Source organism: Oryctolagus cuniculus, chromosome 5, assembly GCF_051225735.1.
Source record: "Oryctolagus cuniculus isolate XC-2025 breed Fujian yellow rabbit chromosome 5, ASM5122573v1, whole genome shotgun sequence".
Lineage (NCBI taxonomy): Eukaryota > Metazoa > Chordata > Mammalia > Lagomorpha > Leporidae > Oryctolagus > Oryctolagus cuniculus.
In genome coordinates, this window is record NC_142871.1 from 29,521,724 (window position 1) to 29,541,493 (window position 19,770).

Sequence of the window (19,770 nt, forward strand, 5' to 3'; positions counted from 1 at the left end):
TAAAAAATATTTTGCAAAGAGAGAGAGAGAGAGAGAGAGAGTGTGTGTGTGTGTGTGTGTGTGTGTGTGGAGAGGAAGGAAGGAAAGAGAACAATGAGGTTAGAGTCAAAAGTGACTGACGCCTACAGGAGAGGAACTTGAACCAGAATGCTCATGTGCTGGGGTTTCACTGTCTCGACCAAAAGTTCATGTGTCAGCAACTTAATCCCTCGGGGCTGGCACTGTGTGGGGCAGCAGGTAAAGCTGCTGCCTGCAGCACCGGCATCCCGTATGGACACCAGTTCTAGTGTCCGCTGCTCCACTTCTGATCCAGCTCCCGCTAATGTGCCCAGGAAAGCAGCAAAGGATGGCCCAAGGGTTTGAGCCCCTTCCACCCACCTGGGAGATCCAGATGGAAGCTCTTGGCTTCAGCCTGGCCCAGAGCTGGACATTGTGGCTATCTGGGGTGTAAACCAGCAGATGGAAGATTCTCTGTCTCTGTGACTCTGACTTTCAAAATAAATAAATCTATATTTAAAAAAAAAAAAAGAAAAGAAAAGAAACAATCCCCAAATCTGAGTCAGTGGCATTTAGGGACAGGGCCTGCAGGAGGTAATTTGGAACAGATGGGGCCTTGAGAGTGGGACCCCCACGTGGCTTTGTAGGAAGTGGAAAGGAGACCCAATCTAGCCTGCTTGCTGGCTCACCATGGGATGTCTCACCATGTTATGATGCAACAGAAAAGCTGTCACTGGTTGCCAGCACCACACTCCTGGGCTTCACAACCGAAGAATCCTCTATTCTTTATAAATGGCCAGTCTCAGGTATCTTACTGTATTAACAGAAAATGGATCAAGACACCAGGGTTAAAAGCAAAACCTAGACTCCTCTCTTCAGGACCCGGGGGACAGCTATCTTCTGGCCAATATATTTCTCTTCAGAACCACTCTCCAATGAGACCATGTTTCACAGGTTTTTCTGCCAAGTATTCTCTCAGAAATACTCTGGAGGCAAGTGTCTGGCATACAGGTTAAGATGCTGCTTGATAGGGCCAGCACCATGGCTCACTTGGCTAATCCTCCACCTGTGGCGCTGGCATCCCATATGGGCACCAGGTTCTAGTCCCGGTTGCTCCTCTTCCAGTCCAGCTCTGCTGTGGCCTGGAAGTGCAGTGGAGGATGGCCCAAGTGCTTGGGCCCTGCACCCACATGGGAGACCAGGAGGAAGCTCCTGGCTCCTGGCTTCGGATCGGCGCAGCATCGGCTGTGGTGGCCATTAGGGGGGTGAACCAACGGAAGGAAGACCTTTCTCTCTGTCTCTCGCTGTCTATAACTCTACCTGTCAAATTAAAAAAAAAAAAAAAAAGATGCTGCTTGAGATACCCACATCCCATATTCACCCTCTGGCTCCGGCTTCCTGCTAATGTGCACCTTGGGAGGCAGCAGTGCTGACTCAAGTGGGTAACACATGTGGATAACGAAGATTGAGTTTCTAGTTCCTGGCTTTGGCCTAGCCTAGCCCTGGCTGTTGTGAGCATGTGGGGAGTGAACCAGCAGAAGGGAGCACTCTCACTGTCTATCTCTATGCCTCTTTAAAAAATATTTTAAAAAGCCAATTCAGTCATTAAAACTAAATTTGTAAAAGAAAAAATGATAAGTCTGACTTCTGAAGTTTGTTCCCATCATAGACTGTCAAGACAGGTTCAGAAGCTAATATGGTACAACTCAAGACTGAATTTTCACAAGATTTAAATAATGTTCATTTCTGTTCCTTTGGGACCTGTAAATTAGTTATCATTGGATCACCCTTGAAGGTAGCCCAATAGAATGGAAGCTTTCCCGTTATTGTAATGAAGATATTTCTTGATCCTACAAAGTTGTATCCTCAATTTGTGAGGTTAAGTCTCCCTAGTAGTACCACCTGGTAGATGTTGTACCAATGCTAGCTGCTATTGTATGTGTGTGAGTGTATACACAAACACACATGTACATAAATACATAGGAATAAAGTTTGACCTAGACTTAATTGTGTTCCTGTAAAGTGCGACTTTGTACCAGTGTTTTCAAATGCTTGGTATTATATTTTCTGACATGTACCAAGTAAAAAAGAATTGCTTTCTGTGTGAATAAAGATATTTTATGTAAACATTCAACAAATTATACCTAGAAATTCATGAATTCATAGCACAAAACTTATCCACAGAAGCTGTTCCATTTTACCAGGAGATAACAAAAGGGACCCATCATTTCAACAGCACAGTCAAGCTTGGCTGAATCCAAGTGCAAGTCTTTCTTCCTGCTGGATTTTTTTTTTTTTTTTTTTTTGACAGGCAGAGTGGACAGTGAGAGAGAGAGACAGAGAGAAAGGTCTTCCTTTGCCGTTGGTTCACCCTCCAATGGCCGCCGCTGCAGCCGGCGCACCGCGCTGATCCTGGCAGGAGCCAGGAGCCAGGTGCTTTTCCTGGTCTCCCATGGGGTGCAGGGCCCAAGCACCTGGGCCATCCTCCACTGCACTCCCTGGCCATAGCAGAGAGCTGGCCTGGAAGAGGGGCAACCGGGACAGAATCCAGCGCCCCAACCGGGACTAGAACCCGGTGTGCCGGCGCCGCAAGGTGGAGGATTAGCCTATTGAGCCACGGCGCCGGCTCCTGCTGGATTTTATGATCCAAGATTTCAGTTAATGCCAATTTCTATCCCACTTTAATGCTGAATATTTTTAAGTCATATGTTATAATGTTTAATTACCCCATGTCATAACTAAAACATACCTACATGTAAAATTCATTATTTCTGAACTGACAGTCAATTGATGACATGCAATGTCAAGACACAAAAACCACCATATTTTTTACAAGATGTATTTTATTTCATATTTTATTTGAAAACAGAGTGATAGAAAGAGAGCAACACACATGAGAGAGAGAGAGAGAGAGAGAGAGAGAGAGAGAAAGAGATCTTCCATCTGCTGGATCACCTCCCAAATGGCCACAGCCAGGTCTGAGTCAGGTAGAAGCCAAAAGACAGGAATTCCATCCTGGGTTCCCATGTGGGTGCAGGGACCCAAGCACTTGGACTATCTTCTACTGCTTTCTCAGGCACACCAGTAGGAAGCTGGATCAGAAATGGAGCCGCTGAAACTTGCACTGGTGCTCCAGTAAGCAGCAGCTTAACCCATTGTACCTCAACACCAGCTCCAAACCACCATATTTTAGGTCAAATAAAACACATATGAGCTGAACAAGAAGACATGGTATAAAGAGAAGGAAAGGAAGATAGGAAAACAGAATTCTAATCTGATACTGTCATATAAAAGGAAAAATTTAAAATTGAACGTTAAAACCATTAAGAACATTAAAAAAAGAAGGCACATAAATTAGTGGACCCTTCTGTGGAAACATATGGCCATTTAGGGCAAAAGCCACAAAGACATCCGTACACTTCAGCAGTTTCACTCCAACCCAGGAGTGTTTGTAAGCATGGTTTTCAATGTGGCATCTTTACTGTCTTTCTTTTTACTTTGCTTTAAAATAATTAACCCCAGGGCCAGCACTGTGGTGCAGTGGGTTAACGCCCTGGCCTGAAGCGCCGGCATCCCAGATGCGTGCCAGTTCAAAACCTGGCTGTTCCACTTCCGATCCAGCTCTCTGCTATGGCCTGGGAAATATGGCCCAAGTAGGAGACCCAGAAGAGGCTCCTGGCTCCTGGCTTTGGCTCGGCACAGCTCCAGCCATTGCAGCCAGTTGGGGAGTGAACCATTGGATGGAAGACCTCTCTCTCTCTCTCTCTCTCTCTCTCTGCCTCTCCTCTCTCTGTGTAACTCTGACTTTCAAATAAATAAATAAATCTTAAAAAAAAAAAAAAAGAATGACTGGATCAAGAACTGGTAGTTCTTGAATATTTTTAAAAAACAATAAAAAAATTACCATTGTTTTCTGTATTAAACAATAAAATTACATCATAAAACACTTAGAAAATAGAGAAAAGAGAAAAGTTACCCATAATTCCATCATCCTAATGTGACCACTGTCAGTTTTCATTATATCATCATGTATTTTGAATTGTCTAAATGTCTGATTATGTGAGTTGGATTTTTGGGAAGAGCCCAGTAGTTCAAGTGAGAATAAGAGCTGTTATTAACTGTAAGATTCAGGTATTTATCTTGTATGTTCAAATTTGATTTGCTTTACCATGTAAACATGGAAGCATATGCCATTCTTATGGACTAAACACAATTATAAAGCAAATATATGTTCTTTAAAAAAGGTTATAGTAGGCACTTCACTGCTCCACCACATATATACAAAAGTACTTCAAAAAAGTTCATGGAAAAATGGAATTAAAAGATAAGTTTGTTTTAATGCAAAAACACTTAGGAAAAACATGCATACAAGGAGTCTTCAGAATGTTTAAAAAGACAACATACATTATGAAAATATGTTTGAATTTCAAATCATTTTTTAAAAAGATTTGTGTATTTATTTTGAAAGAGTTACAGAGAAAGAGAGAGAGAGATCTTCCATCTGCTGTTTTATTTCCCTGGATGGCCACAATGGCCAGGGCTGGGCCAGGCCAAAGCCAGGAGCCAGGAACTTCATCTAGGTCTGCCACGTGGGTGGCAGGGGCCCAAACACTTGGGCCATCTTCTGCTGCTTTTTCCTAAGCCATTAGCATGGAGCTGGATTGGTAGTGGAGCATCCAGAACACAAACCCTCGCTCACATGGGATGCCATTGTCACAGGTGGTAGCTCTACCCACTATGCCACAACGCTGGACCCAGAATTTCAAAAACATTTTGCACCAAAACAAATTTGTTTTAATTCCATTTTTCCACAATCTTATAAACTACCCTTGTACAGTTTTCCTTATGAATTTACTAGACATGGGATAGAGTGAGATGTTTAAACACTGTACAGCTCAAATTTAAAAAAAAAAAAAAAGGCAACTCCAGAGAAATACAAATGCAAATAACAAAGCAAGAGAAAAGGCCAAACTCACATTTATGAATCAACATGAAAGACCTGGTACTGTTGTGCCAGAAATCACAGCATGCGCTACATAAAAGTCAAAGTTCTAAAACAAATCTAAAGTTTTCAAAATTGATGAGACATGGTTTTGTTAGTGGTTTTGTGATTCTAGCAAAGTGGTGATCACCAGCAGTAATTAAATGCTACCTGTTAAGTAAGGCACGGCTAAGAATAATTCTGAAACTAAGATTCCTCTAACAGATCTAGGAGGCAGGTGTCACAAGCACAGAGTATTCAGAGATCCCATATACCAAGAAAATTTGAAAGTCAGAATTCAACTTACAGAAATAATGCAAGAATACTTTTCATTATCCCTTAAGTCCTAAGGTACTATATACCCTATTGTACTGCGAACTACCTGGATGACTTTGGAGAAATGACTTAACATCTCTGGGTGTCAGTTGACTCACTGATCAAATAAGAACATTAAACCAGACCCTGTCCAAGGATGTTGGTGTCTCTTGACTACACCCTCCACAGTATGAAGTTCCACAGAGTCCGAGTTTTCACTGTCTGGGTTTTATTCTAACAGATCTGCATGCCTAGTAAACATCAAGTAAGGGAATGGAGACATGACATTACTCAAAAATACTTTTTAAAAATCAAATGGAGAAAGGATTAAGAATGTATGCAATACATATTGAAGGACTTCTAAGTGTGAGAGTCTGCGCCAGCCCCCGGGGTGACGGTGATGTGGTTTACATGGCTAAACGAAGCGTTTCTGAACCTCCCGGCCATTGACTCTTTCTCCTCAGGCAGGATCAGAGCACCCTGTGTCATTCAACTCCGGCTGAGGGCTCCTCCTGCAGCCGGCACTGGGAATGCGTGCCAAGGGAAGGGCTGGAAGTGACTCAGCTGTCCATTCTCCCCAACACGTTCAATTAGAACTAAACTGAGGGGCCAGTGCTGCGGCACAGCGGGTTAACACCCTGGCCTGAAGCGCCGGCATCCCGTATGGGTGCAGGTTCAAGACCCGGCTGCTCCACTTCCAATCCAGCTCTCTGCTGTGGCCTGGGAAAGCAGTAGAAGATGGCCCAAGTCCTTCAGTCCCTGCACCCACGTGGGAGACCCGGAAGAAGCTCCTGGCTCCTTGGCTATGGATCAGCTCAACTCTGGCCCTTGCAGCCATTTTGGGGGTGACCCAGCAGATGGAAGATCTCTCTCTCTCTCTCTCTCTGCCTCTCCTCTCTCTGTGTAACTCTTTCAAATAAATAAATAAATCTTAAAAAAAAATAGGAAGTATTCCTCTAGGACCATTTTTGTTACAAATGGAACCCAGATCTCCAAGTGGAAAAGTTTTGGTTCCTGAGCAAGAATGACAGCTTTATAAACTGTGTGTGCGTGTGGTTATTTGTGTGTGGCTGAAGGTATGTCTTGAGTATTTGTGTGTAACGTGTGCCAGTGTATGTGTGTAGTTGTATGAAAGTGTGTTACCTGGATGCAGTTCTATGTGAATGCTTATCATTGCATGTGGCTGTATTTGTGCATATCTATTATGAGCCCATGTGAGTGTGTATAGTTGTGAGGTGAGAGAGAGAGAGAGTGTGTGTGTGTGTGTGTGTGTGTGTTGGGGCTGGGAATTGAAAAGCTGAAACTGCAGATGTGATGTAGCTGTAGACTTCTATTTTCTCAGCTAATCTGTTGCTTACGGTGTCTCAGGGCTTCCTGTCCTGCGCTGACAATCTGCTGAACAAACAGGCAGGTGGGTGAGACTGCAAGTATAGTGGCAGCTACATTCATGCAATCACACACTAGCTCAGGAGCACAGCCACCATTGCCTCATAGCTCTCAACCCCAGAGGGGCACTGGTCCAAGCCATTCGTCGCAGAGGACAGGGAGCCTAAGAAGCCACGGCAAACAGGCTGACGTGAGGCTAGTTTTCCCAGGTGAGAGAGGAGCTCTGCAGGTCACCGTCTCTAACCAGGTGACACCTCTGGAGGCAGAGTGAGTCTCCCTTATCTCTGTTGCACGGTCATCCAGCTGAAGCCCAGCCCTTGAAGATCAAGACCATTTCCCTGAAGTAAAAGCTAAACGGACGAGCCTGCTGGCTGCTCCACTTCTGATCCAGCTTCCTGCTAATGTGCCTGGGAAAGCAGCGCAAGATAGCCCAACTACTTGGACCTTGCATGCATATGGGAGATTGGGAAGAAGCTCCTGGCTCCTGGCTTCAGCCTGGCCTAGCCCTGGCTGTTGCTACCATTTGGTGAGTGAACCAGCGGATGGCATCCCTTTGTTTGTGGCTCTCCTTTTCTCTGTAACTCTGCCTTTCAAATAAATACCCACATCTAAAAAAAAAAAAAAAAAAAAAAAAAAAAAAGCTAAATCCATTGATGTTCTAATCAGTGAGTCAGACAGAAGGTGGCACACCAGAGTTGACTGTGGATTCTACCAGCCAATCACTTATATCCATGACTCATTCTTTGAGCCGAGACATTTTTTTGCTGTGCCACATTCATCTCCCCAGGAGACCTAGTATCAACTAGCTGTACTGCCATAGCTGGACCATCTGCTGCTCCCCTGCCCATTATTAGAAAACTGAGCCAGAATTCCTCTGACTCAGTCTGGCAGTCATGTAAAGCAATCCCCAAAAGAAGGAAAGGGAGAGCTTTTTGATAACAAAGTAATTGCCTGCCTCACAAGTTATCTTACGGTCTTAGGAAATTAAAGGGAGCAAAACAAGTAAATAGAAATAACAGTAAAAGGCAAAAACAGAATGGGAGAAAATAATTATAATACATACAGTAAAGAGTCAATGTCCAGAGCACAAACAGAAATGGCACAAAGCCATAAAGAGAGGCAGACAACTCAGGGGAAAGTGGCCACGGCAGTGAGAAGCACACAGCCAGGCGCTGTGATGGGACCGAGAAGCAGTGGCTGCATTGTCTATAAACACCTGATTCCAGTAATAAAACCAACTACCAGCCAGTCTTCTTTTATTATCACCAATCCTAAAGAAGGTTGGTGATAAACTGTGCCCAGCCCTGGCCTCTGTGCCAGAAATGATCACTCCTGCTGTGTGCCCTCACCCCCATTTTGTAAGCTACTGACACAGGGTCTGATGGACAGTTCATAGAAGAAACACAAATGGCCAAAACACATCAGGCAAATGAAAAACTGAAACAATGGGATACTGTCCTTTTTGTTCATTAGGCTGACAAACCTTTAAATATTAATAACATCCAGTATTTTTTTTTTGACAGGCAGAGTTAGACAGAGAGAGAGAGAGAGACAGAGAGAAAGGTCTTCCTTTTCCTTTGGTTCACCCCCGAAATGGCTGCTACGGCCAGCGTGCTGTGCCGATCCGAAGCCAGGAGTCAGATGCCTCATCCTGGTCTCCCATGCGGGTGCAGGGCCCAAGCACTTGGGCCATCCTCCACTGCCTTCCCGGGCCACAGCAGAGAGCTGGACTGGAAGAGGAGCAACCGGGACTAGAACCTGGCACCCATATGGGATGCCAGCGCCGCAGGCAGAGGATTAACCAAGTGAGCCATGGTGCCAGCCCAGCAATATTTATTGTATTTTTCTAATTTCAAAAATAAAAAAAATACTTTAGTCAAAAGAAGACATATGGCTCTTTCCTCCCCATATCTACACCTTGGTTGAAGCACTTTGCCGTGGATGGAGTCTAGATTTGGGCTGTCAATCACACAGCTAGCTCTAGGCCTCTCACCCGGTTCCAGCCACAAGTGTGGGCCTACATTAGCAAAACACTCGGGTAAGTATTTAGTTCAGAGACCAGGGCAGTTCCAGAATTTCTACCGCAGAGGGCTCCTGAGCTTCTATCTACGTGAAGGAGGCCGGGAGGCCACTTGACTTGTCATAAGGTTGCGTTGGCTTCATGACAGCTACACTATTTTTATATTGTTTGAGAGGGAGGGTGTAGACGGAACCCATCCACAGGTTCATTCTTCAAAGCCTTCGATGGATGGGGGAGTGGGAGCCAGGAGCTAGAACTCGATCAGGTATCCAGGGCTTCCACCTGGTGGCAGGAAACTGACTACTCGAGTCATCACACAGCTGCCTTTCAAGGGTACGCATTAGCAAGAAGCTGGATCAGGAGCTCAAGCCAGGCTTCTGAGCCAGGTGTTCCTATATGGGATGTGGGAGTCATAGTCACTACTCCAAACACTGGCCCCTACACTATTTGTATTCTTTTTTTTTTTTTAAGATTTATTTATTTATTTGAAAGGGAGAGTTACAGAGAGGCAGAGGCAGAGAGAGAGAGAGCTGGCTGCAACCATGGGAGCTATGCTGACCTGAAGCCAGGAGCCAGGAGCTTCCACCAGGTCTCCTGAACATGGGTGGAGGGACCCAAGCACTTGGGCCATCTTCCACTGCTTTCCCAGGTCATAGCAGAGAACTGGACTGGAAGTAGAGCAGCTGGGACTCGAACTGGCGCCCATATGGGATACCGGCACTGCAGGCGGTGGCTTTACCCACTGTGCTACAGCACCGGCCCCTATTTATAGTCTTCTATTACCTTAGGATTTGCAGGTACTGAAGCCCCTTTGATCGCTGTGCCCATGTTTACCAAGAAGGATCTAGTCTAGTCTTTTCCTGGAATCCTGCCTGCCACAAGGAGAAAGCCCACATGTAGAACAGCAGGCGAATGGAGTTGCAAGAGCAGGGGTAAACAAGCTCCTAATAACCATATTTGAAACCCTGGATCCAGCTGCTCTTTGCACATGGCACAGTTGCTCTTTTTCAGGGGGTAGGAGTGAGGTGGCTATCATTTGCATCCAAAAAGCCCTGAGTAACTGAGGTGAGAAGTTTGAATAGCTGAAGTGTGGTGGCACAAGGAGAAGAGTTCAAAATTCTAATAATTGATTCATATCAAAATGTTTTAAAATCTCATTTCTCATGTTAATTTTTCAACTTGTCTTTAAAGACTCTTTACTGTGAAAATGATGAATTTTTACCGAGAGAATTCTTCCATATAACCCACCACTTGGGTCAAGAAGTGGAACACAGCCTAACGTTCCCCAGTCCTTCCTCTGCAGAGGAAACCACCTTCCTGACTGGGAATTTGTTTTGTGGTGTGTGTATGTGCATGCTTGCATTTACGCATTGTGTGGACGGGTCGTTGTTATTTTATAAAACTATTCCTCTGTGTCTAATTCCTTTTGCTGAAAACTATACGTGTGAGATTCATCCACATTAAGTCTTGTAGGAATGGTTCATCCATTTTAATTGTCATATAGTAATCTATAGTATGAGTTCATCACTATTTATCCATTCCAATGCTAGTTGATGTTTAAACTGTTTAACTATTGGCTATAATGTTGCTATGACATTTACTAAGCATATACTCAGCAAAGGAATCAGTGTGTTAGATGACACACATCTACTAAGCTATGGAAGATCCTACCAAAGAGTTTTCCAAATAGTTTGTATCAGTTACTTCAGCTATCAGTGTCTGGTAGGATGGGTAGCTTCCCGGCTTCCTCAACACATGATGTCATCACTTATATTGATTTAGACCACTTGAAGGGGAATATCTCCCTGCAGTTTTAATTTGCCTTTCCCTGGTCATCAATGACATTGGACATGGTTTTATAGTTATTTGCCAAATGTATACCTCTTTCATAAGATACACATTCATGATTTCCCCCTTCTTTTCCTAGTTATCTGTTTTATTCTTGCTCATTTGTAGGAGTACTTTATATTTCTGGAAATGAGTACTTAATTAATAAAACTACAAATCAAGCTGGTTCTGTGGCTTGCTTCTGATTCTCTTAATAATATATTTGGATACAAACAGAACTTCTCATTTTTAATGGGGTCTAATTCATTAATTTTTTACCCCTTTTGACAAATATGTGGTTTTTTTTTAAACATTATTTATTTGAAAGAGTGAGAGGGAGCGAGATCTTCCATCTGCTGATTCTCTCCTCAAATTGCCACAACTGCCAGGTGGGGGCCAAGCCAAAACCAGGAATCAGGAACTCCATCCAGGTCTCTCCTATGGGTGTTAGGAGAAGCCCAGGCACTTGGGCCTTCCTCTGCTGTCCCCCACCCTCGCTTCAGCACGCTAGCAACAAGCAGAGCAGCTGGGACTTAAATCAACATGCCATTATGGGATGCAAATGTCACAAGCTGCATCTTTCTTATTTTTTATTTTTGGACAGGCAGAGTTAGACAGTGAGAGAGACAGAGAGAAAGGTCTTCCTTCCGTTGGTTCACCCCCGAAATGGCCGCTACGGCCGGCTCACTGCGCTGATTCGAAGCCAGGAGCCAGGTGTTTCCTCCTGGTCTCCCATGCGGGTGCAGGGTCCAAGCGCTTGGGCCATCCTCCACTGCCTTCCCGGACCACAGCAGAGAGCTGGACTGAAGAGGAGCAACCAGGACTAGAACCCGGTATGCCGGCGCCACAGGATTAGCCTAGTGAGCCGCAGCGCCGGCCACAAGCTGCATCTTTTAAAGAAATAGATTTATTTGACTGAGAGAAGCAGAGAAAGAGAAAGAGGTCTTCCATCCGCTGGTTCACTCTCCAAATGGTCAGGGCTGGGCCAGACCAAAGCCAGGAGCCAGGAGTTTCTTCCAGGTCTCCCACATGGGTGCAGGGGCCCAAGCATTTAGGCCATCTTCTGCTGGTTTCTCAGGTACATTATCAGGGAGCTGGATCGGAGGTAGAGCAGCAGGCATTCAAACAGGCACCCATATGGGATGCTGGCATTGCAGACAGCAGTTTAACTTGCTACACCACAAAGACGGCCCCAACACAAAGCACACCTTATTAACCCATTGCACCACAACAGCAGTCCCCATTTGTTCCTGTTTAAGAAATATTTATCAATTCCAAAATTATAAAGATATTCTCTCAGATTATCTTCTGGAATCTGTATTGTTTTACATTTAGATATGCAATCTACTCAGAATCGATTTTTGAAGAATATGACACAGGTGATTAGATTAAAATTTTTCTATATAGATAGGCAAGTGGTCAAGCACTATTGATTTAAACCAGACCATTTTCTTCTGTTGCTTTTTAAATCTATCTTAGTCATAAATGGAAGGTCCAGGCCAATGCTGTGGCACAGTAGGTTAATCCTCTGCCTGTGGCGCTGGCATCCCATATGGGTGCTGGTTCTAGTCCCGGCTGCTCCACTTCCAATACAGCTCTCTGTTATGGCCTGAGAAAGCAGTATAAGATGGTCCAAGTCCTTGGGCCCCTAAACCCACGTAGGAGACTGGGAAGAAGCACCTGGCTCCTGGCTTCAGATTGACGTAGTTCCAGCCATTGCGGCCATTTGGGGAGTGAACCAACGGACAGAAGACCTTTCTCTCTGTCTTTCCCTCTCACTGTAACTCTACCTCTCAAATAAATAAATAAATAAATAAAATCTTTTTAAAAAAATGGTAGGTCCATACGTTGATGGGACTTTTTCTAAACTCTTCTGTTCAATTGATTTATTTGTCCATGTTCCAATACCACATAGGTGTAGTTACTGAATTTTATATTTTTTTACAAAAAACCCTCAGAGCTGATAATGTAAGTCTTCCTGCTTTGTTTTTCTTCAATATAGTATTAAATATTCTAGACCCTTTTTTTTCCATATACAAAAATCATATTATCAGTTTATATACACACACTCATACAGTTTTCACGGGGATTGGATTTAACTTACAAATCAACTTGGGAAGAACTGATGTTTACAATATTGAGTTTTCTAATCTATGAATGTGGAAAATATATCCATTTATTTAGGTACTCTTTATTCTTCAATAACATTTATAGTTTGCTGGGTGTCTATTTATATTTCATTAGGTTTAATTTTAAGTATCTGGTATTTTGTGATTATACTGAAAAGTGATAATTAAATTCTAATTTTTGCCAGTATAGAGAAATAAAAATACTTCCAATCCAGCTCCCCGCTAACGTACTTGGGAAAGCAGTGGAAGTCCCTAGGGCCCCTAAACCCATGTGGGAGACCCAGAAGAAGCTCCTGGCTCCTGGCTTTGGACTGGCCCATCTTCAACTGAACTAGCAGATGCAGCAGATGGAAGCTCTCTCTCTCTGTCTCTACTCCTCCCTCTCTGTAACTCCACCCTTCAAATAAATAATAAAGATAAATCTTTAAAAAAATCATTGATTTTCTGCCTTTATTCTTTTCTAGCATAGGCATTTAAGACTCCCTAAGAATGACTTTAACCTTGAATTTTGATCTATTACTTTTCTATCGTTCAATTCAAATGTTTTTTATTTTCATTGTGACTTCTTCTTTGTCACATATGTATATTAATTTCTAAACATTTGAAAATTTTGCTTATCTTTTAACAACTATCAATTGATAGTTTAATTCTGCTATAGTCATAGACCATACTTTGTATGATTTAAAAGATTTTTAAGTGTATTTATTTTTCATTTTACTTGTAAGAGTCTCTTTCATAAAAGCACGGCACCCATTCATGAGAGTTCTTGCTTTATGAAGCAATCACCTACCGAATGCCCCTATCTCCTAACACTATCACTTTAGTGGTAGAATTTCAAAATATGAATTTGGGAGAACACATAAACTCAGTCTATAATGTTGGTTAATACTCAGCACCTCTACTTTGGGTTTAGAAAATATGATCACCACAATTTCCCATCTTTTCCTATCAGCTGTCTAACAAGGCCTAACATTCTTATATCAGCAGGAAAACAGAACATTAGGAGTCAATGACCAAGAAGAGTCAGCACACAGCTATAACAAATACAATTCTAGATATTCTAGATTCTTGCTAACTTGTTTCCAAGATAGGGCTGTGAGGGCTGATCATTTTGATGAGATTTCGCAGACCAGTGGCAAGAGGGAAGGCCTGCTTGCTGTGTCAGCCTCCAAGCTGCTGCAGGACATGTCTGCAAGGAACCAGATAACTGGTTCCTAACCTGCTTATTTTAGACCAGTGACGTCTCCAGTCTCACAGATTCCGAAGGCCTTTCCTTTGAACCTGCCTGCAAGCAGGGACAGACAGCAGCAGCTGCCACCACACTGATCATGGGTTTGTGCTGCTGCTGGCCCCAAAAGGCTGCTTGGAGTTGCTGATTTGCATTCCTCCAAGAGCTGCCCGTGTCTGCTCCAAGAGAGAACAGCAGTGCCACCTACTGAGCTGCCAGAGCCTTAGCCAGCACTGCAGCCAGCCCAGGCCTGCTTGTCATAAATGACAGGACTGCCTGAGCCAGCAAACAGGACTAAAAAGCACACTTGGACAGCGATTCCATAGGCCTCCTCTTCTGCCCACTTGAGTGATCGCTTACCACTGCAAGACTGAAAATGCCTCAAGGAAGTCTACTCTGCTCTGAACAAATGCAACTCAAGTACACCTGGGACCCAGGCTGTATTCTCCTTAAGTGATAAACCAGCAAGCCAGCAAATGCAGAGTTAAGCACTGAACACACTTAAGTACTTATCCTGTGCTAGACCCTGGGCAAGGGCAAAAGCACAAAGAAACCACACTAGAGAAGCAGTAGATGGACAACAGACGTAACACCTGCCTTCCACAAGCGATCACGTACACTCAAGGAACTCAGGTGCAATTTACTTCACGTGGAACGTAACCCAAAGGATGGAACTTTCCGTTTCTCCCTAGGTGCTACTGCTCCTGTCACCGGCTTCAGATTAAGAAGGCATGATGACTTCTTCAGTGGTTGGCATTGGTTTTGTTTTGAATCACCAATCAACAAGTAATATATTTGGAATTTTGTTCTCAAAAATAGCTGCTTTGCACATGTCCTAAGCATCTACCTGACCCACCTCTTGGAAAACCTTGCCAGGAGAAGTTTCAAAGTGCTAAATCTATTCCCTGTGCTCATACACTTCTCAAATATGTACACATTGTCATATACAACTTACACATGTTACTAAGTAAGCACCTATTAAGCCAAGAACCCAACACACATTGATCTTTTAGGTATACACTCTGCAGTGGGATTGCTGGATCATATGGCAAGTTGTTTCTAGTTTTTAAAGAAATCTCCATACTGTTATCTACAGTGGCTGCACTAACTTACATTCTCCCCAACAGTGTCTAAGAGTTCTTCTTCCACAACCTTGCCAGCATTTGTTACTCTGTTTTTGATAATAATCATTCCAGCAGAGGTGAAGTGATACCTCATTTTGTTTTTAATTTGCATTTCCCTGATAGCTAGTGATATTGAGCATTTTTTCATATATTTGTTGTCCATTTGTATCGAGAATTATCTATGAAGGTCCTTTGCCTATTTCTTAACTGGATTGTTTTGTTGTTGTTCAGACTTTCGAGTTGATGAAATATTCTGGATATTAATTCTTTGTCTCATAAGTAGCTTACAAACATTTTCTCCCATTCTGTCTCTTCACTCCATTGATTGTTTCCTTTTCTGGTCAAGAAGCCTCTGAGTTTGATAAAATCCTTTTTGTCTAGGTTTGCTTTTGTTGCCTGTGTCTTTGGAGTCTTATTCAAGAATTTATCACCGATAAATGTCTTGAAGTGTTTCCTCTGTTTTCGTTTAGCAGTTGCATAGTTTCAGGTCTTACATTTAAGTCTTTGATCTGTCTTGAGTTGATTTTAGTGTATGGGGAGAGGGAGAGATCCAATTTCATCTTTGCCAGCACCATTTACCAAAAGGACTATCCTTTCTCCAGTGTAAGTTCTTGGCACCTTTGTCAAAGAATCAACTGGCTGTACGTAAATGGATTAATGTCCAGGTTCTTCCTTCTGTTCCATTGATCCATATGCTGGTATTGATTCCAGTATCATGCCATTTGCATTACTATAGCTTTATAGTAGGCTCTGAAATCAGGAATTGTGATACCTCTAGCTTGACTCCTGGCCGCTCAGGGTCACCTTGGCTATTTTGGGTCTTTTTTGATTCCATATGAATTTTAGAATTTTTTTCTAACTCTGTTAAGAACATCATTGGTGTTTTGATGGGGATTGCATTAAATCTATTGATTGCTTTAGGTAGTATAGACATTTTAACTATATTAATTTTTCCAATCTATAAGCAAGGAATATATTTTCATTGTTGTGTGTCCTTGATATGTTCTTTCATCAATGTTTTATAGTCGTCATTGTGGAGAACTTTCACCTATTTGATCAAATATTTTCCTAAATATTTTTGGTAGCTATTGTGAATACAAATTCTTTCTTGATTTCTCTTGCAGAAAGATCATTATTGGTGTATAAAAATGTTAGTTTTTGCATATTGATTTTGTATCCTGTGACTTCACCAAATTGGTTTATCAGTTCTAACAGCTTTTTGGTAGAGTGTTTAGGTTTTTCCATGTACAACACCATGTCATCTGCAAACATAGATATTTTTATTTCCTCCTTTACAATTTCTGTGCCCTTTATTTCCTTTTCCTCCTTAATTGCTCTTTATTTATTTATTTACTTATTTATTTTTATTTTTGACAGGCAGAGTGGACAGTGAGAGAGAGAGAGAGACAGAGAGAAAGGTCTTCCTTTTGCCATTGGTTCACCCTCCAGTGGCTGCCGCGGCCAGCGCATCACGCTGATCCGAAGCCAGGAGCCAGGTGCTTCTCCTGGTCTCCCATGCGGGTGCAGGGCCCAAGCACTTGGGCCATCCTCCACTGCACTCCTGGGCCATAGCAGAGGGCTGGCCTGGAAGAGGGGCAACCAGGACAGAATCCGGCACCCCGATCGGGAATAGAACCCGGTGTGCCAGCGCCACAAGGTGAAGGATTAGCCTAGTGAGCCGCGGCGCCAGCCCTTAATTGCTCTTGCTAATACTTCAATAGCATATTGAATAAGAGTGGTAAAAGTGGACACACCTGTCTTGTTCCACATCTGGGGGAAATGTTTTCAGCTTTTCCCTATTCAATGTGACATTGGCTATTTGTTTTCACATATAGGCTCTAAAATTTTGAGCTATGTTCTTTCTATACCTAATTTGTTGGAGGGTTTTTTTTAATCATGAAGAGATACTGAATCTTATCAAATTCTTTCTGTGCATGTATCGAGATGACCTTAAGTTTTTATTTTTCATTCTGTTGATGTTTATTGATTTTTAAATATTGAACCACCCTTGTTTGAGATAAATCCTACTTGATCATGATATGTGATCTTTTTGATGTAGTGTTGGATTCTATTTGCTAATATTTTCTTGAGAATTCTTGCATCTATGTTCATCAAGGATAATGGGCTATACCTTTCTTCTTTTGTGTTGTGCCCTTGGTTTTGGTATCAGAGTGATGCTGTCCTCATAAAGAGCTTGGCAGAGTTCCAACATTTTCAGTGCTTTGGAATAGTTTGAATATAACTAGTTCCTCTTTAAATGTTTTGAAGAATTCAGTAGTAAAGGGACTGGCGCTGTAGCATAGTAGATTAAAGCATCCACCTGCAGCACCAGCATCCCAAATGGGCACTGATTCGAGTCCCGGCTGCTCCACTTCTGATCCAGCTCTCTGTTATGGCCTGGGAAAGCAGCAGAAGATGGCCCAAATGCTTGGGCCCCTGCATCATGTGGGAGACTGGGGGAAGCTCTTGGCTTCTGGCTCCAGAACATCCCAGTTCCAGCCTCCAGCCATTGCAGCCATTTGGGGAGCAAACCAGCAGTTGGAAGACCTCACTCTCCCCCTCTGTCTGTCTGTAACTCTGCCTCTCAAGAAAATAAAAAAATCTTTAAAAAATGAAGAAGAGGATGAAGAATGGCTTCAGTAGTGAAACCATCAGGTCCTGAGCTTTTCTTTTGTGGGAGACTTTTACTTATTGCTGCAATCTCGTTGCTTGTTATGGGCCTGTTTAGTTCTTCTACATCTTCTTGATTTAACCTTGATAGGTTATATGTATCCAGGTATTTATGCATTTCTTTGAATTTTTCCCAATTTGCTAGCACATAGGTGTTCATAGTAGTTTTGACAGAGACAGGAGAGAGCTGAGGCTGAAGCAGAGTCAGGGACACGGAGGACCTAAGAGACTCAAGCCTGGTGTGCAAGCCTGACATGCAGAGGCACACACCTGGAGCAAAACGCACCGACTACTCAAAAACAAGATAGAGAAACTGAAAACAAAACAGGATGCGGTTACAGCTGAACCCGTCCAGCTCCCAGTACTAACTCCCCAGCGAAGAGAAGGTCATTGGTGACTGACTGACAGGTCTGCAAAACCCTGTTACAAATGTCCTCACGGCATGGAAGGTATAAACCCCCAGACGACTCCTTCTCAGTGGCCACCTCATCCGGGATCCCTCTCAGCACTGCCGGCAGCTTTTCCTTTTGCTTTTCGCTCAGCAAACATTCCTTTCTGCTCACCCTCCATTGTCCATATGGCTTGTTCTTCCTCTCTGGGAGACAAAAACCCAGCAGACCAAAAGCCTTGCAATGCAAAAGACCTATAACATTTCTATAAAGAAAAAACTGCAACAGTATCTTACCATCCTTTGTAACTCCTGTGTTAGTTGTAATGTCTCCTTTTTCATCACTAATGCTACTTACTTTTTTCTCCTTTTCTTCTTTGTCTGGCTAAAGGGTTGTCTCTTTTGTTTATCTTCTCAAAAAAAAAAAAATAAAAATAAAAGGCAGCTTTTTGTTTTGTTGGCTTTTGTTTTTTCAGCTTCAATTTCATTTATTTCTGCTCTGATTCTCATTATTTCCCACTGCCTGCTAATTTGGGATTTGATTTGTCCTTGTAGTTTTAAAATCTATTTATTTGAAAGAGTGACAGAGAAGGAAGGAAGGGAGAGAGGGAGAGAGGGAGAGAGGGAAGGAGGAAGGGAGGGAGGGAGGAAATTGATCAAACTTGTATTTGCTGGTATATTCCCCAGATGGCCAGGACAGCCATGGCTGGGCCAGCCTGAAGCCAGGGGACTGGAACTTAATCCAAGTCTTCCACTTGGGTGGCAGGGTCCCAAGCACTTGAGCCACCATTTGCTACCTTCCCAGGCACATTAACAGGGAGCTAGCGTGGAGCAGCCAGAGCTGGAACCAGCACTCCAATATGGGATGCCAGAGTCTCAAGTGGTGGCTTAACCCTCTGCACACAACACCTGTTCCTGTTTTTCTAAGTCCTTGAGATGCATCATTGGCTTGTTTACTTGAGTTGTCTATTTTTTTATGTAATCACTTACAGCTATAAACATCCCTCTTAATACTGTTTTTTTTTTTTTTTTGCTGTATCCCATTGGTTTTGATATGTTTTCATTTGCATTCGTTTTGAGAAATTTTTTAAATTTCTGCTTCAATTTCTTGGATGATTCATTGATAAAATTTAGGAGCATGTTGCTTAATTTCCACCTATTTGTAAATTTTCTATTGTTCTTGTTGATTTCTAGTTTTATTCCTTTGTGGTCAGAGAAGATACATGGTATAATTTCAGTCTTTTAAAATTTACTGAGACTTGGGGCCGGCATTGTGGCACAGCATGTTTAGCTGCGGCCTTTGATATCAGCATCTCATTGAATGTGGGTTAGAGTTCCAGCTGCTCCACTTCTGACGCAGCTCCCTGCTAATGTGCCTGCAGAAAGCATCAAAAGATGGACTGAGAGGGGGAGGGGGAGAGGGAGGGAGAAGGGTAGTGGGAGGGGGAGGGGAAGAGAGAGGGAGAGGGGATACCCAGATGGAGTTCCAGGCTCCTGGCTTCATCTTGGCCTAACCCCAGCTGCTGTTGGCTTTTGAGGAGGAAACCAGTGGATGCATATCTCTCTCAGTCTCTCTCTCTCTTTCAAAATAAATGTCTTTAAAAATAAAATAAAATTTACTGATATTAATTTGTGGCCCAATATATGGTCTACCCTAGAAAATGTTTCATGTGCTGATGAGAAGGATATGTATTCTGTAGCTGTT

At 43.0% G+C, this 19,770-nt stretch overlaps 1 long non-coding RNA gene across 1 annotated transcript in view; it reads right to left on the reverse strand.

Annotated features, from left to right (window-relative positions):
• Positions 1 to 19,770, reverse strand: part of LOC149126448 (uncharacterized) — a 212,981-nt gene that overhangs the window by 163,342 nt on the left and 29,869 nt on the right. The window lies entirely within an intron of this gene.